The sequence below is a fragment of the Chelonoidis abingdonii genome, chromosome 19, assembly GCF_003597395.2.
Source record: "Chelonoidis abingdonii isolate Lonesome George chromosome 19, CheloAbing_2.0, whole genome shotgun sequence".
Classification (NCBI taxonomy): Eukaryota; Metazoa; Chordata; order Testudines; family Testudinidae; genus Chelonoidis; species Chelonoidis abingdonii.
In genome coordinates this window covers 6,308,888-6,335,841 of record NC_133787.1, presented here as the reverse complement: position 1 = coordinate 6,335,841, position 26,954 = coordinate 6,308,888, and the positions used below count along the sequence as shown (strand labels likewise).

Below are 26,954 nucleotides of genomic sequence, written 5' to 3'. Positions count from 1 at the left end.
AAGTTTTACGTTGTTTTGTTTTTGAGTACAGCTATGTAACCAAAAAACCCCACAACATTTGAAAGTTGCACTTTCACAACAATGGTTGCACTACTGTACTTATATGAGGAGAATTGAAAAATACTCTCTCCTTTGTTTATCATTTTTAAAGTGCAAATATTTGTAATAAAAATATACACTTTGATTTCAGTTACAACACAGAATACAATATATATGAAAATGTAGAAAAAAATCCAAAATATTTAAGACATTTCATTTGGTATTCGATTGTATAACAGTGCAATTAAACCTGCGATGAATTGCAATTAATTTTTTGGAATTTATCGCATGAGTTAACTGATGAATTGACAGCCCTAGTAAGAACATTTCCATTAACACTGCTTCTTCAATCATGACAAAAATTTCCAGTAACATTTTGCCCCCTTGGTTTGAAATTTCTTAACACAAAAATTGGAAAAGCAAAATTTCAGTTTTTTAAACATTTTTGGTTTGGTTTGATTGGGGACAAACCACTTTATCTTGTTTTTTAACACTCCCCTTCTCCCCACTTCTTCCAGTGGAAAAAAAAATAAAAAGTGAGGAAAAAGCCCATTTTCTCTCATTTGTTCCCCAGTGGAAAAAGCGTGTCTTTTCCCTTCAGCCCAATGAATTTTTTTGAAAAATTTCACAAGGTTGTTGTTCAGAATTTTTCATTAAAAAAAAAAAATAAAACTTTTCCAACAAAACAAAAACCTTTACATTTCTTTTGATTTTTACTCCTGAAAACTTTGACAAGCTCTAATTACAAAAAATGGGCCTGATCCTGAAATCGGTTCTTCAGGGAGAGCTTTGCTTAAATAAGAGCTGAGTGAAAGCTGGGTAAGGCCATCGGTATCTGGCTGTGTGTACACAGACAGGTCATTTGCACACGGCCAGCATAGAACACGGCAACTACATAATGGTGCTATATTCAGAAAAGACTGGTTGGGTAAGGGCCAAATACCCAGTAGATATAAATGTGTCCAGCTCCACTGAAATCAATGAATGAGACACGGCCATTTACACTGGCTAGGGACTAGACCCGACTTTCAGCGGGACTCACACTCTGACGCATTCCCCAGCAGGGCCCTAAGGCCCAGATCATGAGTGCTTGCCGACTTGAGTCAGACTGATTTGCAATGTAGACAGAAGCAGGGCTTGGGCTCAAACCTGAGTCAGATTCTGGGCTTATGATGCAGTGTAGACACACCCACAGTCTCTTCCTTGAGACTCAAAATAAAAAAAGTCTCTCTGACCTGTTGTCTCTCCCATCAGGTTCAGGGGGCTACCCAGCCCTCCTCCTTAGGTCCCATATTTCTGGGCTCTCAGCAGCTCCCCAAGCTGATTCCTTCAGGAATCTTTGCAGCAGCTCTCTGTCGTTCTTTCCTTTACTTCGCTGTGCTGAGGGAGGTCCATAAATAGCCCTCTTTCCCTTGCTTCTGGCTCCCATTATCAGAACTAAGTGCCTTCTGTGATGGGTTTGGTCACAGAGACCCTCTTTCTGACTGTCACCTGACGTGCTGAAATTACCTGAGCCCATTTCCCCTGCCAGCTTGGGACTCCAGAACCCTTCCTTGTTGAGCCAGACACGCTAGCCTGCTGCAACACAGACCCAGGTCTGATCCATGCCCCCAAAGCTGCAGATTTTAACCAAAAACTGCTCAGCAGGTCACTCATCTCCAGCACCCAGACACCCAGCTCCCAATGGGATCCAAACCCCAAATAAATCCCTTTTACTCTATATAAAGCTTATACGGAGTAAACTCATAAATTGTTCACCCTCTAGAACACTGATAGAGAGAGATGCAAAGCTGTTTGTCCCTCCCCCACCGTCCCTGGTGTTACTTACTCTGGGTTAATTAATAAACAAAAGTGATTTTATTAAATATAAAAAGTAGGATTTAAGTGGTTCCAAGTAATAAGAGACAGAACAAAGTCAGTCACCAAGCAAAATAAAGCAAACACACAAGTCTAAGACTAATACATTAAGAAACTGATACAGGTAATACCACCCTCAGAGATGTTCCAATAAGTTTCTTTCACAGACTAGATTCCTTCCTAGTCTGGGCCCAATCCTTTCCCCTGGTACAGCCCTTGTCAGTTCCAGTCGACATCTTAGGTGGTAGCTAGGGTTTTTCTCATGATTGGCAGCCCCCTTTGTTCTGTTCCACCCCCTTTTATAGCTTTGTCTCTCTGGGTCCTCACCCCTCCTTCTAAACGGAAAAAATACCAGATTTAAGATGGATTCCAGTATCAAGAGACACTGTCACATGTCCTATGAGACTTCATTCTTCATTACCCATGGGCTGGCCCACGCATACAAAGGAGGGCTTGCAAGTAACTAAACCCTTTCACAACCAGTTGTCCTAGTCAATGAGAACCATCAAGACTCTAAACCACAATTAATGGCCCCACACTTTGCATAGTTACAATAGGACCACAGAGTTATATTTTATATTTCTAGCTTCAGATACAAGGATGACACATGCATACAAATAGGGTGATCCACACTCAGTAGATTATAAGCTTTGTAATGATATCGTACAAGAGACCTTTTTCATGAAGCATATTCCAGTTATGTTATATTTACATTCATAAGCATATTTTCATAAAGCATATGGAGTGCAAGGTCACACCTTCCCTTAAGCCCAACCGGGCCACAGGTAATCAGTCACAGATGCGCTGGATCCGACTCCCTCGGAAAGGGGCCAGTCAGCCTGTGACAGGCAGTCAATGGCTGGGAGCATTTAGAGCAGGGCTGGGCAAACTTTTTGGCCTGAGGGCCACATCTGGGTATGGAAATTGTACGGTGGGCTGGGAATGCTCACAAAATTGGGGTTGGCCTGCAGGAGGGAGTGAGGGCTCTGGCTGGGGGTGTGGGCTCTGAGATGGGGCCAGAAATGAGAAGTTCAGGATGTGGGAGGGGGCTCTGGGCTGCGGCAGGGGTGCCGGCGGGGGTGAGGTCTCCAGCTGGGGGTGTGCCTCTGGGCTGGGGGTTCAGGGCTCAGGAGGGGGCTCTGGTCTGGGCAGGGGTTTGGGTGCTTGAGGGCTCTGGCTGTGGGTGCAGGCTCTGAGGTGGGGCTGGGGATGAGGGGTTTGGGGTGCAGAAAGGTGCTCCAGGCTGAGACCGAGGAGTGTGGAGGGTGGGCGGTTGAGATATGGGAGGGGGTCAGGGGTGCTGGCTCTGGGCAGCACTTACCTCAAGCAGCTCCCAGGAGCAGCAGCATGTCCTTCTATTGTTCCTACGTGGAGGCGTGGCCAGGCAGCTCTGCATGCTGACCCATCGGCAGGCGCCACCCTTGCTGCTTCTATTGGCTGCAGTTCCTGACCAATGGGAGCTGCAGGGGCAATGTGAGGAGCCCCCTGGCTGCCCCTACACATAGGAGCTGGAAAGGGGACATGCTGCTGCTTCTGGGAGCCGCGCAGAGCCACAGCATGTGAGGAGTGGGGCAAGCCCCAGACCTCGCTCCTCGGTGGCAGCTCGAGGGCTGGATTAAAACACCCAATGGGCCAGACGCGGCCCATGGGCCGTAGTTTTCCCACCCCTGATTTGGAGCCTTGCAGACAAGGAACCAGGCTGGGATCTTCAAAGGCCCCTAAAGGAGTTAGGTACCCAACACCTATTGAAATTAAGAGGGATTTAGGTGCCTAATTCCCTTGGTCTCCCTTGAAATCCCCAGCCCCAGACTTTAAACTCAGCATGATATTCTGTGAAGAGCCAGTGGGAACGAGTGAGGCACGGTTGTGACATGCTCTCCATAGCCCATCTCCCTGAGGAGAACTGCTGCATTCTGCACCTGGTGTAGCTTTCTCAGGGCACATGCTTTCAAGGGTAAGAAAACTGCATCACCAAGGAGATGAAGGAGGTACATTGAGGTTAGGTCAGCAGTGACAGGCTGCTCTCTCTCCAAGCAGGTTGGAGATTTATTGTCACTTCTCTAAGGCTTTGTCTAGACATGGAGTTATTCCAGAAGTGGATTAAGCTAAACCAGAAAAAGACCGTTCTTATTCGGTAATAAGCGCATCCATGCATGGAGTTAGTCCAAAATAGCTATTCCACTTTAAATTCACAGCCTATCTTATTCCAGAATCACAGTCATGTCTAGGCAAGTCCACCATTTGTTCTCTTCCCTTAAACTACACCTATATAACAGACGAGCCTTCCAGTGGGAGTGTGATGCATTGCTGCATGCTCTGTTGCATTACTGATAGGGCCCTTCCAAATTCATGTTACATTTTGTCAATTTCACAGTCATAGGATTTTAAAAATCATAAATTTCATAATTTCAGCTATTTAAATCTGAATTGTCACAGTGTTGTACTGGTAGAGGTCCTGATCCAAAAAGGAGTGGCAGGGGGATCGCAAGGTTATTGTAGGAAGTTGTATTGTAATGGTTGTGCTACTGCCACTCTTACTCCTGTGCTTTGCTGGCGGTGCTGCCTTCAGAGCTGAGCAGCTGGAGAGTGGCAGCTGCAGGCGAGGAGCCCAGCTTGGAAGGCAGAACCACCACCAGCAGCAGCACAGAAGTAAGGGTGGCGTGGCATGGTATGGTATTGCCACTCTTAATTCTGCACTGTAGCTGGCGGGGCGCTGCCTTTAGGGCTGGGTGTCCGGCCAACAGCCGCTGCTCTCCGGTCGCTGAGTTCTGAAGGCAATGCAGAAGTAAGGGTGGCAATACTGTGACCCCCCCTAAAATAACTTTGTGGCCTACCCTGCAACTCCCTTTTCGGCAGGACCCCCAATCTGAGAAACGCTGGTCTCTGCCGTGAAATCTGTATGGTATAGGATAAAAGCACACAAAAGACCAGATTTCACGGTCCATGCCACATTTTTCATGGCTGTGAATTTGGTAGGGCCCTAATTATTGATCTCAACAACATGATTACAGCATAGATGTCCGTGGAGCTACCCTTGATTTACTTTAGTGCTGGGGAGACAGGAAGTGGAACTGCTACACCCCAGCAGAAGTTAGTATGATTTTTAAATAACACAAGTCATCTCTGACATATCTTGCAATTGCGAAGCAATGATAAAAGGCAGAACAGCTGTCAGCGGGGACTGGGTGGGACAGTTAGCTATTGGGTTGTTCATATGATAATTCTTGGTCTTGTAATAGACTAGTGTGTCCTGTAACTGCTGAAGGGGAATGGTGGTTTTTTGACCTTCTTATAAATCTATTAACCAAAATGCCAAAATCTGTCCTAGATTTCCCAGTAAAATGTACTGAGCCATTTCCTAGCTCCATATGATCCAGCCTACATTTTTGTGTTTCGGCCCATTTTGCTCATCGCTACAGGAGAATAGTTTGAGTTTCATCATCAGCTAATTTTTAACCAAGGCCAGGATCTTTTGAAAACTACATAGGCCAGTTCCTCAGTTGAAGTAAATCAGAAAGTCAATATACCTACAGATGAGTTGCACCCACAGATGGTCTGGTCCATAACAGTAAGGAACTAGCTAAGATGTTCTCACAGATGAAGCAGTGAGCTCCAATGTGCCTGGGAGGCAGGGTGACATTTGGGTGGCTTGTTCCCGGTGTGACAAAGCTCCGACCTTGTCTCAGTGGGTCCCACACTTCCTCGGGGATTATACTAGCCTCAGAGGCTCACTATGACCTTCTACGTAGCCTTCTGTCTCTAGAGGCGAGGGTCACAGCCTACTGAGCCATTTTCATCATAAGTCAGTAAGGGAGGTAGGAAGAAGCAATCCTCCCTTGCACAGTCTCTGTTGTCTCTGTGATTAATCGGGGAGAGTGGAGGGGGGAGCCCAGGGCTGTCCTCTACTCCAGGCTGCAGCCTAGGGACCTTAATAGTAGTAGCTATCGGTAGCAGACTTTTTAAAAACAGGACAAGTATAATTCCTTGGGTCACTTCCTCACAACAGCCCCCCACTTACAGATTTATAGACTCTAGGACTGGAAGGGACCTCGAGAGGTCTTCAAGTCCAGTCCCCTGCACTCACGGCAGGACCAAATACTGTCTAGACCATCCCTGATAGACATTTATCTAACCTACTCTTAAATATCTCCAGAGATGGAGATTCCACAACCTCCCTAGGCAATTTATTCCAGTGTTTAACTACCCTGACAGTTAGGAACTTCTTCCAATGTCCCAACCTAAATCTCCCTTGCTGCAGTTTAAGCCATTGCTTTCTTGTTCTATCCTTAGAGGCTAAGGTGAAAGTTTTTCCTCTTCCTCATACACCCTTTTAGATACCTGAGAACTGCTATCAGTCCCTTTCAGTCTTCTTCTTTCCAAACTAAACAACCCATTCTTTCAGTCTTCCTTCATAGGTCATGTTCTCAAGACTTTTAAAATACTTCTTGTTGCTCTTCCTGGACCCTCTCATTCTCCACATCTTTCTTGAAATGCGGTGCCCGAACTGGACACCATTATACCCAGTTGAGCCTAACCACCGCAGAGTAGAGCGGAAGATGACTTTTGTGTTCTTGCTCACAACACACTGTTATGCATCCCAGAATCCGTTTCTTTTTTTTGCAAACAGTATTCACACCTGTTGACCATATTAACTTGTGGTCCATATGACCCCTAGATCCCTTTCTGCCATACTCCTTCCTAGACAGTCTCTTCTCATTCTGTATGTGTGAAACTGATTGTTCCTTCCTAAGTGGAGCACTTTGCATTTATCTTTGTTAAACTTCATCCTGACCTCAGACCATTTCTCCAATTTGTCCAGATCATTTTGAATTATGACCTCATCCTCCAAAGCAGTTGCAATCCCTCCCAGTTTGGTATCATCTGCAAACTTAATAAGCGAACTTTCTATGCCAACATCTAAGTCGTTGATGAAGATATTGAACAGAGCCGGTCCCAAAACAGACCCCTGTGGAACCCCACTTCCTCAACATCTACTTCACCGTTACCTCAAGGCCTCCTTCCTTGTGCCTGACAGGGTTTGTACTACCCCATTTCTCCAGCAGTGCAGCTTCCTCCTACAGCTCCTGACACCCCCATCACTGACTAACTGGGAGGCTTTTAACTAGTTTCAGCCAGTCTTGATTGGCTTCAGGTGTCCCCATCAACCTAGCTTTCTCCACTGCCTTCTAGAAGGATCTTAATTGGCCCCAGGTGTCTTAATTGACCTGGAGCAACTGCCATTTGGTTGCCATGGTACCAGGGATTTGTTTAGCCTGGGGCTAATATACCTGTTTCTCACTACTTTACTGTAGCCATCTGGCCTTGCCCCGTCACGCCGGTCAGAGTTCAGCTCTGGGATGCAAAGGCAAACCACAGTGTTTGCAAAGAGCTGGGCAGCAAATGCGATCTCTTTCTCCTTATGTCAGAGCTGATACACAAACAGCTGTGGGAACATGTGATGAGGAAGCAAAGAGCCCTATCTGGAGTAAAGTTAAATGCGGCAGGGTTGTGGCCCTTTTTTAACCTACACCAAGGAAGATAACACACAAGGAAACTCCCCTGTGCAAATAACACAGGTGGCAGATTAAAGCAGGAACCAACCTACTGGCTACTCTGGGTCTTACAGTTTGAAGGGGACCCTAAATTTTGCAAATTCACCTTCCATAAGGCAGGGTTGGTGTCCACATTTCTGAATAATCATAGAAATGTACTGTAGGGCTGGATGTGACCTCAAGAGGTCATCAAATCCAGCACCCTACACTGAGTCCGGACCAAGTGAATCTAGATCATCCCTGACAGGTGTTTGTCCAACTTGTTCTTAAAAACCTCCAACGATGGGGATTCCACAGCCTTCCTTGGAAGCCTGTCCCAGAGCTTAACTACCCTTCTAGTTAGAGAGGTTTTCCTAATATCTAGCCTAAATCTCCCTTGTTGCACAGTAAGTCCATTATTTCTTGTCCGACCTTCAGAGACGATCGAGAACATCGATCACCATTGATTTTATACCAGCCCGTAACATACTGGAAGGATGTTATCAGGTTCCCCCCTCAGCCCCCAAGACTAAACATGGCCAGATGTTTTTAACTGTTCCTCATAGGTCAGGTTTTCTAAACCTTTAATCATTTTTGTTGCTTTTCTCTGGACTCTCTCCAGTCTGTCCACATCCTTCCTAAAGTGTGTTCCCCAGGACTGGACACAGTACTTCAGCTGGGGCCTAACCAATGCGGAGCAGAACGGGGACAGTTACGGCCTGTGTCTGACATGTGACACTCCTGTTAGTGCACCCCAGAAGATTAGCCTTTTTCGCAGCTGCGTCACATTGTTGACTCATTCAGTTTGTGATCTGCTGTAACCCCCAGATCTTTGTCAGCAGACTGACTGCCTAGCCAGGGACTCCCCATTTTGTAGTGGTATATTTGATTTTTCCTGCCTATCTGAAGTACTTTGCATTTATCTTTACTGAATTTCATCTTGTTGATTTCAGACTATTTCTCCAATTTATCCAGGTCATTTTGAATTCTAATCCTGTCCTCCAAAGGGCTTGGACCCCTCCCATCTTGGTGTCATCTGAAAATTTTATAAGCACAATCTCCACTCCATTAGCAAGTCATTAATAAAAATATTGACTAGTACCAGACCCAGGACTGACACCTGGAGGACCCTCCCAGTTTGACACCAGCCCATTGATAACTATGTGACTATGGGCTTGGCTACACTGGAGAGTTGCAGCGCTGGTGGTGGGTTTACAGCGCTGCAACTTACTCACCGTCCACACTTGCAAGGCACATACAACGCTGCATCTCCCTGGCTGCAGCGCTGGCTGTACCCCTGCTCTGCCTGGGTATAAGATTGCATTGCTGGTATGCGCGCACATCTCCGCAAATGTGGTACCAAAGCGCTGTAACTGGCCTCCAAGGTAGTCGGAGATCCCAGAATTGGCCTGTTCAGCCACTCTGCTTTTGTTGTGAACTCCAGGCTCCCGGAGCTGCTTATCTAAAAAACAACCACCAGCTCTGTTGCATCGAGCAGAGGCAGCAGATTCTTTGGAATGTTCACAGCTTAATGGTTTTGCTTGAGGAGGAGAAGCAAACACTGCGGCGGGGCGAGGGAGGAGTCATTTTGAGCAGCTGTTTATCTGTTCTAAGGCTATTGCATTAGTGATAAAGTAGGGTGGGAAGGGTCAAACTTTTAAACTGATGAGTCGTCTTGATCATCCAGTCTTAAACTTGCAAGGCGCAGCTCACCCAGTTGTCGGCTCCAAAATCCACTCTCCTGTCACCCCCTGCTCCTGTCACACTCCACCCCACCTACCTTCTTTTTGAAAAGCACTTTGCAACACTGAATGCCTGGGATACTGCCCATAATGCACCACTCCAACAGCGCTGCAAATTGCTGCCAACACTTGCAGCGTAGGTAGCTGTCAGTGTGCCACACTGCAGTGCTTTCCCTACACAGCTATACGAAGATAGCTGTAACCACCGCGCTGCCAGACCTGCAAGTGTAGGCAAGCCTATGTATCCCATATATGCTTTTATGGAATATACATAACGGGGATGTTGTTATGAACAGTCCCACGTACATTATCTCTGTAGTTTGCGTTATAACCTACCATTCTTTTGTATGCATTAGCATTTTTGTACTTGAAGTTAGAATATTGACTGTATACTTGCTTCATTCTAAGTAACTTTGTGATGCATTTATCAGCATTCTTTAGGAAGGATTCGCACAAGGTTAAATACCTGATCAGGAAGCATTGGAAAACCATCTTGGATGCTCCAGTCACAAGAGAAGTCTTCCGGAGACTTGGTGTAACGTTTGTCTCAAACTGGACTTAGAGATCAACATTGATTTTACTGTGAACCTCCCCCAGCTTATCCCAGCTTGGATTCTTATTTCCTGCACCAGATAGTTAGTGGGCTACTATCAGCCTTGGGTTCCCCAATTCTTCTGGGGACCCCTCTCTGGCCTCCCCCAACTTTCCTGGAGGACCCCCAAGACTCAACCCCCTGGGTCTCTCCTATCTCAATGTGAAAACAAGTTCCTCCCTTGTCTCCTCATTATTGCTCCCCCGCTTCCCTCCCTGGGTGAGCCTGGGCGATGCAGTACTTAACTCCTTGAAGGCAAAACAAAGAGGGAAATCACCCTCCCCCTGAGGCGATGCATTCAAATCTAGTAAAGCTAATATAAAGAGATTTTCTACCCCCCTTTCCTGTAGCCTCACCAGAGAAAACCAAAAACCTCAGCCAGGTTTTAAAAAAGAAATTTTATATAAAAAGAAAGAAAATACAAAACAATAATACTGCATTAAGAGATCAATACAGGTTCCTGCTTATAAGAAACTATGAATAAGCAGTCTGATTTAAAAGATAGCCCAATTAAACCAGTCCAGCAAATCAACACCCTGTTAAATACAAATCAAAGCACATCACAGCCGATTTCTTTGTTTCCTTTTGTACTCACAGATGTTTAGGAGAAGATTTGAAAAAAGATGGAGTTAGAAGAAAAGCTTGTTTACTCACAGTCGAGGAAAACAAAAAGACAGAGAACAAAGCCCAAAAACCTCCAGAGGTTCCTACCCTTACTTTTGAAAAATCCGGTTTTTTGATTGGTCCTCTGGTCAGGTGTTAGGTTCCCTTTGTAAACCCTTTACAGTAAAGAAAATTAACCCTTACCTTACCTATCTACTTATGACAGAGACATACAAAATACCATGTGGACAATGGCTTCTGCCTGTAAAAACTGTGATTCATGCATGGACATGCGACTTGCCCAGGTGACTCCAGAACTCCATCTTGGAGCTGGACTTTGCATAAGAGAGAGAAAGGGGTCTCCATCTACAAGAGAAAGTCTATTTAAGCCCAGGGGAAACCCCTCCATTTTGTGTTCAGCTGGCTAAAGAGAGAGCCTCTGGACCCCAAAGATATCTGAAAGAAACTGGAACGAAGGACAATAACACAGGGAGTGTGTGTGATTGCTGGACCCAGACTAGTCTGTAAAAGGAAGCTTACTGGAACTGGAGAGGTGTTGTTTGTATTTAGTTTCTTAGACATAGACTTGCTTTTTTTATTTTATTTTACTTGGTAATTCACTTTGTTCTCTCTGTTACTGCTTGGAATCACTTAAACCCTACTTTCTGTATTTAATAAAATCACTTTTTACTTATTAATTAACCCAGAGTATGTATTAATACCTGGGGGGCAAACAGCTGTGCATATCTCTCTATCAGTGTTATAGAGGGCGAACAATTTATGAGTTTACCCTGCATAAGTGTTATACAGGGTAAAACAGATTTATTTGGCTTTAGACCCCACTGGGAGTTGGGCTTCTGAATGTTAAAGACAAGAACACCTCTGTAAGCTGCTTTCAGTCAAGCCTACAGCTGTTAGGGGACGTGCTTCAGACCAGGGTCTGGGTTTGCAGCAGGCTAGCGAGTCTGGCTCAAACTAGGCAAGGCGCTGATGTCCTAAGCTGACAGGGCTGGAAAGCAGGGGCAGAAATAGTCTTGGCACATCAGATGGCAGCTCCCAAGGAGGGTTCTGTGATCCAACCCATCACAAAGTACTCTTTCGGTACGGTCTTTCAACCAGTTGTGCACCCACCTTGTAGTAATTTCATCTAGGCCACATTTCCCTAGTTTGCTTATGAGAACATCATATGGGATTGTGCCAGAAGCCTTACTAAAATCAAGATGTGTCACAGCTACTGCTTTCCCACATCCACTAGGCCAGTGACCCTGTCAAAGAAGGAAATTAGGTTGGTTTGGCATGATTTGTTCTTGACAATCCACGCTGCCTATTCCTTATAACCCTATTGTCCTTCAGGTCCTTACAATTTGATTGTTTAATGATTTGTTCCAATATCTTTCCAGATATTGATGTTAGTCCAGTCAGCCTATAATTCCCTCGGTCCTCTTTGTTCCCCTATGTTTGCCCTTCTCCAGTCTTTTGGGACCTCACCCATCCTTCGAGATATCTCAAAGATAATTGCTAACTGTTCTGAGATTGCTTCAGCTAGTTCCTAGGATGAATTTCATCAGGTCCTGCCGACTTGAATACATCTAACTTACTTAATTATTCTTTAACCCGATCTTCCCTATTTTGGCTTGTGTTCCTTCCCTCTTGTTGTTAATATTACTTGTGTGGAGTTCTTGGTCACCATTAGCCTTTTTAGTGAAGACTGAAGCAAAACAGGTATTAAACACCTCAGTCTTCTTGCTGTCAACAGTTATTAGCTCTCCTTCCCCATTAAGTAAAGGATCTACACTTTCCTTCATCTTTCTTTTGCTCCTGTAGTGCTAGGATTTTATGTTTGTATTTTGTATAATTTAAAAAGAAGAATAAAGAATAATAATGTAGCATGTATTAAATGTATTGGGTATGATTTGACCATATCCTGCCAGCCACCCTTTCTGAAAGCAGAAAGGAATGGCCTAATGGACCATTGGTAAAGATGCATCAGCCAGAATCTGTATCTGAGCTGATTTCAAGGCAGTAACAGACCTTCCAGGGTCAGCACATTGTTGTAGGGGTAGTGTCTTAAAACAAGTAAAAGAAGGCAATGATTGTTTTCTCTTGCATTGCAATTTGATGTTCCTGTTCAAATGCTCCGTGTAAATCAATTTTGTGTTGTGTGTGAATGAGGAATGTATGTATTAAGAAATAAGCATGAAGGCTGTCACCAAACCAGATGTTCTAGGGAGAAACAGAGGACAGATGTAAGGTCACCAGAAGATTGCAACATGCCTCTATTGAAATGTCAGAGGAGGGCAGATTGATGATTCTCAAAATAAGACAGGCACCTATCAATAGGGACAAGATAGCTGTGATCAAAACCAGCCTGGGGTAAGTCCTGAGAGACTTAATGAAAGAACAAGATAAAGAATGAAAAGGACAATTTAAAAAAACAAGCACTCGTCAAACAGCAATTGATTACAGCATGACAGTGAAAAACTCATTGGTCCCAATGAAGGAAAATTACCATATAAAAAGGTTGCCTTGCCATGAAACTTTGGGTTCGTCCTGTCAAGACTTCCCTGGAACATTGTGTCATGCTCGACAAAACCCAGCTCCTACTTAGCCATGATCAACTTAGCTGACCACTAGATTGATCGGACTCTGTGTGTGTGTATGTGTGTGTGTGTGTGCGCGCGCGCGTGTGTGTGTGTGCGCGATTGAATGCATATGCTAATTGTTGTATCTTCAATAAATGCGGCATATTGCCTTTTCCCCTGAAGAAGAGCCCATGTGCTTCTTATAAGCATAATGCTCCTAATGTACTTAAAGAATCTCTCTTTATTGACTCATGTCCCTTGCTTGACATAATTCATTTTGTGATGTAGCCTTTTTGATTTTGTTTCTGTATACTCATGCTATTTTTTTGTACTCCTCCTTAGCAATTTGTCCATGTTTCCATCTTTTTTAAGATTCCTCTTCGATTTTCAGGTCATTAAATAGCCACTGATGAAGCCATACTGGCCTCTTGCTATTCTTCCTATCTGTCCTTTGCATCAGGATAGTTTGCAGTTGGGCATTTAATATTGTCTCATTGAAAAAGCGCCAGCTCTCCTGAACTCCTATTTCCCTTAGATTTTCTTCTCATAGGATCTTACCTACCAGTTCTCTGAGTTTGTTAAAAGCTGCTTTTTTAAGGAAGATGCAATTACATTTATCCTTTTCATTTTGTTATGACTTGTGGATTTCTCTGTGCTAACACCGGTGTTTTTGTTTTGCTTGTAATCTTTAAGCTGGACCTCAAGAAAGCTATTCTTGACACTTAATCCTTGTAGTTGCTGTTTCAGTAGCCTGAGTTCCAGGATGTATTTTCCATATCTGGGGTTTTAAATGAGTTTCTGGGTATGATACTGATGATTTTTTCATACCTGCCCCAAGCTCCTTACAGCATGCTGCTGCCCTGTCTGCCTCTCCCCGGGAGAACAACAACAGACAGACAAAAGGAAAGTCTTTTTTTGATTTTAAAAAGGCCTAGCCTTCCCATTGGCTCTTTTGGCCAGGTGCCTACTCGCTTCCTTATACCTATGCATAGCTGTGAGACTTTTTAACCCTTTACGGGTATAATTTAGAAGACAACTACTAAGAGAGATTTTATAGCTGCTGGTTGGGTGGGTGTCCAGAAAAAGAAGCTACCCTCCATCCCTTCATTTATCACAACCATCTTGTCTTTTAGGCCTAAGGCCCAGGCATATTTGGATAGAATGTCTATCATGGTTAAGATGTATTTAAAACCGCTGTTGTGTTTGGAGAACCGGTGCATATCCACCAAATCTCCCTGCCATTGCACATCCATATCTGAAACTATGGTCTTGTTTCTTTTAAAACATGTTGGAGCTGGTTTGTGTAAAGCATAAGTGTCCTGGTCTGAAAGCCAAGCTGTTACCTGTCTTCTGTTCAAAGTTTTACTATGTTTTTTGGCCGCTTGAAAAAGAGGGTTCTCCCCCACTAAAGCTCCCAACTTCCCTAGGGTGTAATATATTTTCTTTAACAGAGTCGTTTGTGTAGACATGACTGTTACTTGTATCATCTTTTACTAACACAAGTATGGAAGGGACACATTTAAACAAGTTTTATTAATTGCCTGGTTTAACACACCCTTTTACAGCTGCCTGAAAATGCATATCATGACCCCTACCATTAGGGAGTCTGAGCTGATTCGTTCTTCCATTTTGTCCTTTTCTGGATTTTCCACTTGAGATCTGTGTCTCAGACATGAGCAAAAACATCTGATTACTCCTCCAGGGCTACTGATGTGTAAGGTTTCAAAGGCCTCTAGAAAGGCACACCGTGCTCACTTGGGGACTGTTGAGAGATTTTCAAAAAAGAAACAGTGTAGGCTTCTTATACTACTGACAGTCCCAGCACTGCAGAGCTACAACCTGATTTACCCATTTTATAGACAGAAACAGAACTGCCTGTTGTCACTCAGGGAGTCCACAGCTGAGATGGGAATTGAATCTAGGTGTCTGAGTGCTACCCCTGCATTTTAACCACAAGCCTGTTTGAAATGGGACTCAAATGTGCCTTGTGCAAACCCTCCCTGCCCCCAAGTGAGCAAGGAGAGCCTAGGAGCTACCCAAGTGCTGATGACAGCACCAGTGGGCCAAACGCAGCTCTCACCCCTGAAAGGCCGAGCTGTGCAGCAGAGTTCAGTGCAGTCACACTGAATCGGAGGGCTGCAGAGCCACTCACAGGAAGAGCTAGCAGAGAAGTCAGCCGAATGACTGTGGCTAGAGCCCTTTAGAAAGCAAGGGAGGAAATCCATTGGTCTTCCACTGATGGCACATGTAGCCCCTAGTGTAATAAAATCCCTGTTTCCCACACCCCATTTCTAATGCTGGGCATGACTTTAGTCATAATGGAAAGTGACAGTGTTCACCGCAGCATGGGTATTGCACAGGCAGCTTCTCCCCCTTACCCTACTCACGTGTGTGCACTTCCAGCTCTAGGGGCCAGAGCCTATGGCATTTACTCCTGCAATGGCTAACAGGGGTATCAGTTAACATCCATTGCTGCACTGCTGGTTTTGCAAGGTGGGCACACCGAGCTAAATTCAGCCCCGGTGAGCAGGTGCAATCCTGTTACCAGGAGCATGGATTTATGCCAGGGCTGCATTTGACCTGTCGTCATTAAGAAGACCCCCACCTCATTCCACAGAGCCATCAGACGGCGGTGAATTTCACTGCCTACCAGCCAGTGACCTCATGATGAAATGCTCCATTTTCCACTGCCAGTCCCCTGAGCAATTCTGTTCCTCTGTAAATATGACATAACTGGAATAGGCTTTCTGCTAGATATGCCACTTAACAGATCTTTGCAAAGGTTATGATCTAGTGAATATATTCATCCTATTTGTAGACGTGTCATTTTTATATCTGAAGTTATGAGCGTTCGCTCTATGCTTGTATTTGAAGTGTTGCTGTAGGGACACATAACGGAGGTTTGGCCAATATATTCTGAAGGGGATATTCAAGTAATGGGGAGCGCTTACCTAACAATGGACTTTGGGAGACGCCAATCCATATCTGAGCTTTCCTGGAAACTTCAAACTAACATGCAAACAATGGCCTCGGCGTGCAAAAAGCTGAATCATTCATGGACATGTGACTTGCCCAGGTGGCTACAAACTCCGTCTTGGTGCTGTGATTTTGCACAGGAGAACAAAGAGGTTTCCACCCACAAGAAAGATCATATAAAAGCCCTGGAAGCCCCTCCATTTGGTCTTCAGCTGGCTCAAGAGATGGCTTCTCCGAGCCAAAGAGATGCCTGAAAGAAAATGGAACAAAGGATTGTAAATTCGAGGGTGTGAGTGATTGCTGGACCCAGGCCATAAACTACAATGTTGATCTGAAAAGGATTATACCTGAGATAACGTCTAGGGTGCAAATTTAGTATTTGTAACTAGATCCTTAGTGTATTAAGTTAACCTTGTGTGTTTTGTTTTATTTTGCTTGGTAACTTGCTTTGTTCTGCCTGTTATTACTTGAAACCACTTAATAAAATCACTTTGTTTATTAATTAACCCAGAGTAAGTGATTAATACCTGGGGGAGCAAACTGCTGTGCATATCTCTCTATCAGTGTTATAGAGAGCGGACAGTTTATGAGTTTACCTTGTATAAGCTTTATACAGAGTAAGACAGATGTACTCGGGGTTTAGGCTCCCAGAAAGACTGAATACTGGGTGCTGGGAAAGTCACTGCTAACTGAGAACCCCTGGGCTAAGTGAATTTTAATGTCTGTGAACTGCAGGGGGGGCGGGGCCCAACATCTTGGTCTGTGCTGGAGCCGACTGGTGCGTCCAGCTCAGCAAGAGGGGAGTGGAGAGAAGCCTTTTCTGGCAGGGGGGGTTTCTTCTCAGCACTATCCCAGCACATCTAGTGACAGTCTTGAGGGAGTTTCTGTGACCCAACCCGTCACACTCTGACAAACTTGAATGCAAAACAATTCCTGCCAATGCAAATTAGCCAACAGTACTAAAGTCATTTGTGTCCAAAACCGGCTAAAGTTGATCCTTTGACACAGCTGTAAATGATGAATATGTAAAACCAGCACAGGAGCAAACTGCATTTACATAAACACATGTGCTTTAAAGCTTATTCAGAGCACTAACAATAGCTGCTATGCCTCCCTACGGAAACTTGTGCCCTGAAAATGTGGCAAAAGAAATGGGAAAGGGAACATATTGTAATTGGTTCACTAGGGCCCATGATCTGAACTGGACTGGTGCTCTCCCAGAATCAAGGACTGATGGATGCTAGCAGACCAGTTACTCAAGACTTGTAGGAATACGAGCTAGGCAGTTTAGACTTGTAATCTTATTCTGCTGCTGCATTTGGGCTCAGCAACGTGTAGCCCTAATCCAAAACTCACGATTGTAGGCCAGGCTGTTGTACAAATTGGTCTCTCTAAGACTTGCCGATATCCAGTCCACGCAGCAAGTCTTTGGTCTTCCCCTTGGTAGTCTTCCAACCATGATCATGGTCACGGCCATCCTACCACTATAACTCTTTGGTCTCTCTCCACTGAACGTGTCGCTACCAATGTAGCCTAATCTCCCTCAACTTGTCTTCAATTGGAGCAACCTGCCTGTCTCAGTCTGGACACACAAACAGTGAGGCACCCCCAAATCAATGCATCCACTCACCCACCCACCCCAGCACACTCATCATAAGATCCAAGAACCTGATTCGTGGTCACTTGTGAATGTTTTGGCCAAAACAGCTTCTCTGGCAGCAAGACGGCTTTCTCCACCACGAGACCCTAAAATACCCATTATCAGGAACTGTAAACTCACATTACGATTTATTCCTGGCAAGGACTGTTGCTTACCACACCAATTTGCACAGTGAGCATGCTGAGCATGGTTTTTAATAATGCATCAGTATTTAAACTGGACTTTGAAAACAACACTGTATGTCAGGGGCGTAATTCACACTCCTGTTGCTGCTGGGGAAGTGAGAACTTTCTGCTAGGGTGGGTTTGGCAGGGCAGCAGTTGCAGTGGGCAGGCACCTGGCATGCTGTCAATGAGCTCAAATGTGAACTCTTTAGGGCAAGGAGTATTTCTTTACTATGTGTTTGTACAATGTCAGACTGAAGAAGGCCCTGAGCCCTGAATAAAGCCTCTAGGTTTTCCTGTGTGATAATAATAGTAATCTGTAAACATTATTCCTGTACAATGCATCTCTGCTCTGAAAAGTGACCCTAACAAAGGCCTCCTGGAACTCTGTCAATTATTTTTCAGTGATCACAGGACAAATTTGCTCAGTATACAAGTAAAACTATGTGGGTTTTTCCCTATTCACCATCCCCATGCATTCTTGATTCAAACAGGGCTCATAACCTCTTTGATCATCACCAGTAAGGGTCTGCAGAGCAAAATAGCCCCTGCCTGACATGTGTGCAGCTCCCCTAGTCTTCAGTGGAGGCTGCCTGGGTGTAATATAAACAACCTAGAATTCAGTACGCATTTCTAATCTGAATCCAGTTTGTTCTCCCCGCAGTGTTGGCTTCTTCAGGGCTAACGGGGTAAAATGCAGCAACAACTCGGTTATGTCAGTCCAGCCAGCAGATGTAAATGCATGCAGGAAGCAGCAGAAGCGAAGAGGGAAAACGTGCACTAGTTCCTCTTCAGAGCAGAGCTGCACTTGAAAGCCATGTTTCCGAGAATGCTGAAGGAACCAAAAAAACCCTAACCCTGACCTGCTCACCCAGTCCTAGTTCTCTGCACAGCTCTGCTGATACATCTTAGTCTTGCTGTGCAGCACCACCCTGCTCTTCCTGTCCTGGGTCCCTCAGCTGATCAGAGATTCCCAACCTTGCCATCCCATATGCTGGGTTTGTGATGTGGGAACTACACTCCAGGAGCCATAACGTTCCACGCGCCCCGCACAAAGCGAGGGAGGTACAGGCACTCAGGGCCAGGCTGGGGAATTTACCCTGCAGGGTAGATGGCATAGTCAGCCTGTAGAAGGCAATCAAACTCATTGTTGGTTGCAATCTGAGTCAGCACTTGAATTCCCCTCTACACAACCGAGAAGCTGATGCCTTAACCTGGCCGCTTCTCTACCAACTGAGAAAACAGTGAACCAAACCTGGAGAGGAGAGGGTTAGGAGAAAATTGCAGAAGAGGTGTCAGCTCAGCTCCTTCACCTCTTCAGTGGCTCTCTGCCTCTGCTCTAGGCTTCCGCACTAACCACTACACCTGGAGTTACAATGTGCAGAAAGGGGAAGAGATTCTTTTGGTCTGACTTGTTCTCAGCCCATTGCCTTGAGAAGTGGGTGATGTCCCCTACTAGGTAGGCCCCCACGATGAGCTCCTCCACCATAAAACTTCCTCCCCTAGAGCCAGCTCCTCTGCTGCCATTCACTTCAATGGAGCCATTGCCCCTTGTGCACCAACTGAGGACTCAACCTCTAGCATTTCCTTTTTTAAAAACCTCTGTTGGTTTAATCTCTACATCTGCATGAGGTGGAGCTGCGTGAGGGCACTTCCTTTTCTGCTGCACAACGCTGTCTGTGCAGCTCCGGGACTCGAATCTGCTCTCAGGCACACATGCCTTGGGCAGCGATCTAGGCACAGAGCGAGGGACAGGAGACCATATGCACTAAGGGCAAAGGGAGAAACGAACCAGCTTGAAGAAGTCACCATCCTGCAGGAGGCTTCAAGTAAGTCCTTTGGTTTGAACTGTGTTGGCCCAGTTCTGATCTTGCATGCAGCAGAGTAAATCAGGAGTTGCTCCAGTGCAGTTACACTGTGTAAAAGTGGTGTGAGAGGAGATCAGGCCCACTTATATTGTGATTGGTGGTCCCCTCAAAGGCTCTCCTGGAGCCAGAGGAGGCAAATGGGGTTGTCAGCCTCTTGGATGCAGCCTATGAAATGTCCAGTCTATTAAAAGAAACAGAAAAAATTGTCACATCCTAGAACTGATCTGAGTTGGGGTGTGCGGTGACTAAAGTAGGAGTAAGCATTACAGAGAGATGATTGGGCTCTCGCATTAACTCTCCGTCTTAGGGATTCCAGTCCTACTTATTGCTGGGGTGTCTAAGGGTATGTGTAGGCAGCTGGTCCATGCCAGCTGACTCAGCCTCGTGGGGCTTGGGCTAAGGGACTATTTAACAGGGGTGTAGACGTTTGGGCTCTGGCTGCACCCCAAGCTCTGGGACCATCTCACCTTGCAGATCCTAGAGCCTGGGCCCCAGCCTGAGCCCAAATGTCTATACCCCAATGAAACACCCCGAGCCTGAGTCAGCTGGCAGGGGCCAGCCATGGGTTCTAATTGCAGCGTAGACAGACTCTAAGTGCTCAACAGGTTATTCCTAACTGCCCATAGTGGATCCAGCTGTTTGCCTCTCCCAGGGGAACTTCCAGTTCTTTCTTCTTATTGCCCCACCCCGTGTCTGCTGGGGTGCAAAGGGGTTTCTTCATCCTTTTCCAGTTTTTCCCTCTCTTTAAGCTGTTTCACTAGGCGAAGAAGGGAGGTGCAGCATATGAACCCCAGCGAGAGGAGGGTCACAAACATGCTTCAGGGGGCTTCAATCATCTTCCCTTTCTTTCTGGCTATTGGGTAGTGGATGTTGAAACTGTGTTCTGCTGTAACACATAGCCCTAGGAGAAGAAGAAGGTGCACAGTACCAGAGCCACCCAGAGTGGGGGCAAGTGGGGCAATTAACCCCAGGCCCCACAGGAGCCCCCACAAGAAATATAGTATTCTATAGTATTGCACCTTTTTTTATGGAAGGGGCCCCCAAAATTGCTTTCCCCAGGCCCCCTGAATCCTCTGGGTGGTTCTGCGAAGCACTGATCTGTTTCTTTCTTTAGCATGCTGCATCTTTCTCTCCTAGCTGAAGTGAAGCAATAAGAGGAGGGTACATGGATGGGTCTGGCTACCCTGGAGTTGGAGATGTAATTTCCAGTGCAGTGAGACGTACACCCGCTACCTCTGATGGCACTATCATAGTAGACATGACAACAGCAGTGCAGCAGCCATGGCAGCACAGGCTGTCTGTCTCAGTACGGTCCCACCCAAGCCGCTCGGCATGTATTCAGGGGACTAGCCACCTATGTAGCAGCAGCTACACTCCTGTTTCTAGCACAGGAACTCAGATCTGGTGGGCATACACTACATCTACCCGAGCCAGAAGTTACAATCCCAGCTGCAATCTGGATGCCCCTTTGAGTCTGGCTGTAGGAGAGGCAGAGATCATACTCTGCTGGGAAAGCCTCAGCCCCAGTTCCCTGGGAGCACTGGCCAGCTCCTGGGGCAAGCTCTGTGCTGGAGAGCATGCTAGGCCACAGAGCATGTGACTTGTCCCAGTTAAGGCTGGTCTACACTAGGGGGGGTATCGATCTAAGATACGCAACTTCAGCTACGTGAATAGCGTAGTTGAAGTCGAAGTATCTTAGATCAATTTACCTCGGGTCCTCACGGCGCAGGATCAACGTCCGCGGCTCCCCATGTCGATTCCGCTACCTCCATTGGCTTTGGTGGAGTTCCAGAGTCAACGGGAGCACGTTCGGGGATCGATATATCGCATCTCATCTAGAGGAGCCTTGGTTCTTGAGTTGAAGCAGTAATAGCTCTTGCTTTGAGCTTTAGAGGTCCCTGGTTCCAGCCCCAGTGCATCAGCCAAGATAGCAACTGTCACATGAGAGTACCCTCTGAGCAGTGCTCCATGCCCAGCTTCTGCTCCCACTCAGCCGTAGGCCAGACCGCCACAGTGAGAAGCGTCTGCTCCACGCAAAACCCATCCTCTGCTCCATCGATGGAAAGATCTTTTCCATTGGTTCATGTGTGTATAGTGAAAATGACATTTACCAATAAAAATTGAATCCTTCCAAGTCTATTTGTTGGGGTTGGGTAGCTTAATCTCTTTCTAGGCTCTATAGCTGCCCCACCAGCATAGGCTGTCGGGAAGACGTGTGGAATCAGCACATCTCCCTTTCCAGTCTGGGCCAGGTTGTTCCAGGGCCCCAGAATGGAAATGGGATTGACAGCAACTTGTGCCATTGCGTTCATGCCCTTGGTGGACTTTCTGCTGCTGTACCCGATGGGCCCAATTCTCCTCTCACTCGGCTCAATGTAACTCCACCAGCTTCAGTGAGGTTACTTCTGATTTCCACCAGTGACAGAGTTAGAGTCTGAAACTCACTATAAAAATGAAAAACTGTAAGTGGACACTTACTATAATTGACGATAATAAAACGACTCGACTGATTTTAAATCCAAAACCACTGCACTGAGGCTCAAAACTAACCGAAAACGTCACTTTATCGCATAGAAATAGTGCTCAGACTAGCATAGCAAAGTACCACTTTTCTCTATTTGATTCTTATCTATTTTCAGATGTGGTTACTAGCCAGTTGTGTTTCTAAATATTGCTGCATACCAATATGCTCCTGTCTATTTCCTTTCCATGTCTAATAAGGTAAAGGCAAAAGTTAATTAAAGTGCCAGGATCAAAGTTGTGCTTTCCTGCCAAAAAAGGTTATAACTGGGTGTCTGCGACAAAAAAAAACAACAAAAAACCAAAACACCACGGCAGCATGATTGCACCGCTCCACTCTTCGGTGGCAATTCAGTGGCAGGTCCTTTCCTCCGTGAGGGACTGAGGGACCCACCGCCAAATTGCTGCCAAAGCCCTGGACATGCCGCCCCAATAGTGGACAGAGTGCCACCCCTTCAGCTGGTGCCGGGAGCCAGCCCTGGCCTTTCCCCAGCCCTGTTCCACTCAGGTACCCTGTCTCTAGCTCCCTGAAGCCAGGCCCTTCTCCCTCTGCAGGCAGAGGGAGACTGACTGGGCTCCTGGATCACTGCCTCTTATAGGGGCCAGCTGGGCCTGACTGGGGCTTGGCCACAGCTGGGCCTACCTTCCCCAATCAGCCCAGGCTTCTTGCCCCAGCCCCAGCCCTCTCCTGGGCTGTTTTCCACCCCGAAGGGCAGGAGCGGATAACCACCCTGCTACAGGCACTGTCAGACAGAATTGTCTTCCTAACAGCCCGATATCACCTTATTTCAATGTGACTTGTTTGGGATGTGAGGACGTGACCGTTTCCTTCCCAGCTTATGGCTGCCCCTGCTGCTTAGCCAGGCCTTAGCCTAAGAACAAGCCCTCAGACTATCCTAGGGAGAGAAGGCACATACACAGGCGTGTATTTGATTCTTTGTTTTTATACCTCTGTAACTAGCTAAGTGATAACAATACACCTACGTTCTTAAAGTAGAGGCCTTTACAGGCAGACCTGAAAATCTATATTCTAACACCAGCACTGACATGTTATTAGCATTTTAGGTGCAAGATCCTTCCCTCTCATCAGTAATGATGCATTACATTAGCTAAGAGTTCTGTCAATCTACACTCAGAGAATACTGCTAAGTCACCAGGGCAATGTCACCTGAAATGACTGCGCCCAAGAGCACCAAACTAACGGGGCTCTTGACTACCCTCCCTCTCAGTCCCAGACACTGGATATTATTGCAATCTATTATAAAACAAGGAGAATTTCAGCAACTGATAGCACAGAAAAAAAAATCAAATGTTCTCCTCACCGCAAACACTACTGGTCAGTGCAATGCTACCCTTACCCAATCAAGACCATGGAGCTGCCTGGATCTAAAGAGGGGCAGAATTTGGTCCTATATGTCCAGTTCTGTCTCCTTTTCCCCACAGGCCACTCCCTCCAATGGTTATTTGTTTCAGTCATGCCCACTGGCAGTTATTCTATTCCCCACCCCCAAGGTAGGATCCCTGGAAAATGCCCAGGAAGCAGAGGTACCGTCTAACCCTTGCAAGGCAAGAAAAACTGTGACGTTGTCTAATTAAAATGTAACCAGGCAAATCATTGTTGCTACCACTGCGATATCATTTGCAGCAAATCTTATACAAAATATAACTTGTGGCCAGAAGGGGTTAAACAGCCTGCAGGCTGAATGACCCAAAGCCCACCTTTAAAGTCATGTTAGAAAGGTATGCGAATGGTAATGAGGGCCATTCATGCTCAGTAGGCTAGAACTTTGAATGCAAACCTGTATTGTTGGAAGTTAGATGTAACACTAATGATGTGTATCTTAAATGCTACCCGTGTAAACAGACAGCTCCTGTCTGTCACTACAGCTACTAAGTCAGAGATCAAAAGGGAATATTAACATTTAGATGAATCTTGGGTAAAATAATGTCATTGTCTATACGTTTCTTTGAAGTTTGTAATAGGCTGACTATTGGATAAATTACCCTATCTTAATTTGTGTAACTAATTACTGGTGGTGTTTAGAAAGCAGAAGGTTACATCAAAAGCCTATTGTTTAACCAGGATTGTGTGGTCAAGTGGATGCTAGAACACTGTATAAAGAGACCTGTGGGGCCTGATCCTGTATCTCAGATCCACGTAGGCTTCTTCAGGGGAAGGTTGAGTCACGAGACTGAGGTCCTAGTTACACTGGTATGCCCTGAATATGAGATTTGGACATTGGACTATAACCTATGAACTATTTCTAAAATAATTCTTTGCAACTACAAAGCTCACCATCTCTGCTATGAATCTGCACCTAAGTGGACTGAACTCATATCTGAATGTTAGGGTTGTCAAGCAATTAAAAAAATTAATCGTGATTAATCAGACTGTTAAACATTAATAGAATACCATTTATTTCAATATTTTGGATGTTTTCTACATTTTCATATATATTGATTTCAATTACAACACAGAATACAAAGTGTACAGTGTTCACTTTATATTTATTTTTTATTACAAGTATTTATACTGTAAAAAATAAAAGAAATAGTATTTTTCAATTCACCTAATACAAATACTGTAATGCAATCTCTTTATCATGAAAGTTGAACTTATGAATGTAGTATTATGTACAAAAAAACCTGAATCAAAAAATAAAACAATGTAAAATTTTAGAGGCTGCAAGTCCACTCAGTCCTACTTCTTGTTCAGCCAATCGCTCAGATAAACAAGTTTGTTTACCTTTTCAGGAGATAATGCTGCCTGCCTCTTGTTTACAATGTTACCTGAAAGTGAGAACAGGTGTTCTGATGGCACTGTTGTAGCCGGTGTCACAAGATATTTACGTGCTAAAGATTCATATGTCCCTTCATGCTTCAACCACCATTCCAGTGGACATTCATCCATGCTGATGATGGGTTCTGCTCAGTAACCATCCAAAGCAGTGCGGATCGATACATGCTCATTTTCATTATCTGAGTCAGATGCCACAAGCAGAAGGTTGATTTTCTTTTTTGGTGGTTCAGGTCTTTAGTTTCTGCATCAGAGTGTTGCTCTTTTAAGACCTCTGAAAGCATGCTCCACACCTCGTCCCTCTCAGATTTTGGAAGGTCCTTCAGATTCTTAAACCTTGGGCCAAGTGCTGTAGCTTTAGAAATCTCACACTGGTACCCTCTTTGTGTTTTGTGAAATCTGCAGTGAAAATGTCCTTAAAATGAACAACATGTGCTGGGTCATCATCTGAGATTCCTATAACAAGAAGGTGTGAGTAACAGTGAGTAATAGTTGGGGATTGGTCCTGCTTTGAGCAGGGGGTTGGACTAGATGACCTCTTGAGGTCCCTTCCAATCTTGACTTTCTATGATCTATGAACATGAAATATATGGCGAAATGCCGGTAAAACAGAGAATGGGACTGTGGTTTGGTGGCTGCCCCGCACCCATGCTAGATGGGGCTGCAGCAGGCCAGTTGGCCTGCGCAGATGAACAGCCAATAGGAAGAGGGCTTATTGGGAGCCAATTAGGGCCCAGATTGGAGACAGCCAATCAGGGCAAGGCTCAGCCCTATAAGAAGTCTGCTCATGGAGCGAGCAGTCAGCAGTGCTTTTATATCCTGGGAAGTTTCCCAAAATCTGGGAATTTTTGAGTAAAATGTTTCAACTTGGGAAACTGCGAATTTTCATTCAAAACCTAAATAATCCTGAAAAAATTTCACAAAAAGTAAAAGACTTTCCAAATCTCAAAAATCCTGGGAAGTTTTCATAGAAAGTAAAATATTTGTGCTTCTTTTAAATTTCCCTCAAAATGCATTCTTCCATTGGGGAATATTTGTCACGTGATTTTCATAATCGGGCTGTGCTGCTCTCCTATTGGTCGTGCTTCAACGTACTATATCATGACGGCACAAGTGAAGTGACAAGTGCGCACATGGACTACCAACAAACCCACCTCAGGAACAGCTGGCTGGCAGGTAATGAGGAGATGGTTATCAAATTTATCTTCTAGGTAAGGTTTCTTCCATTAATTAAATATATTGCAATACTTACTGATTATGATTAGTTTCTTGATCTGTCATTAAATCTTTACAATTTTGTCTTTCGTCCTTGCAGTTGCACAGAGAATGTGGGCCAGAGCATTCGGCTGTTCATAAGTTTGTAACAGCACCTTCCTCCAGGCAAATATTAAATATCTTTGCCTACTGTATTAGGTAATAATATAGAATAAGTTTGCTGTTTGGTTTTTTATCTTATTTTATAATCATATGTTTACTTTTTATTTTTTCAAAGTAACTTTGATGTACGGTACACAGTGCACTGCAGGGCACAAGCTGTACTTTGTATTAATACTTCTGTATTGTGATACTTTAGTGAAATTTGTGTAAAATACATTGTTTTCTATAAATTCAATCCTACTCCTCATGTGTTAGATATTTTATTTACTGTGTAAGTAACAAATTTAGAATTGAAAAACATGTCTATACGTATAAAAATCATAAGAAATGTGAAATATCTCGAACAAATAAGAATAATTTGGATATAATATATATTATCTAGTTATTAAAAACACACATATTACGTTCCCTTGAGATTTTGAAATAAAAATCTTTATTGGGAATTTTTCATCAGATCTGGGAAATTTTTAGGGCTAAGTTGGGAAAAGTTGGCATCATGATATAGAAGCACTGGCAGTCAGTCTGTCCCAGACCTTCATGGGGGAAGGTCTGTCTCCAGAGCAGGAGACCAGCACCTCGGACAGATCAGTGCTGGGCAGGCTCACGGGGAGCGCAGTAGGACTCCGGCCCAATACCAGCCAGACTA

General features: G+C 45.0%; 1 protein-coding gene across 1 annotated transcript in view; it reads left to right on the top strand.

Moving 5' to 3' along the window:
* Nucleotides 1–19,452: 19,452 nt before the first annotated feature.
* The window catches only part of ADGRG5 (adhesion G protein-coupled receptor G5), a 28,144-nt gene continuing 20,642 nt past the window's right edge, over nucleotides 19,453–26,954 (top strand). Inside the window, exon 1 of the mRNA XM_075073675.1 lies at nucleotides 19,453–19,575. The gene's annotated coding sequence lies outside the window, so the exon portion shown is untranslated. The remainder of the gene's footprint in view (nucleotides 19,576–26,954) is intronic.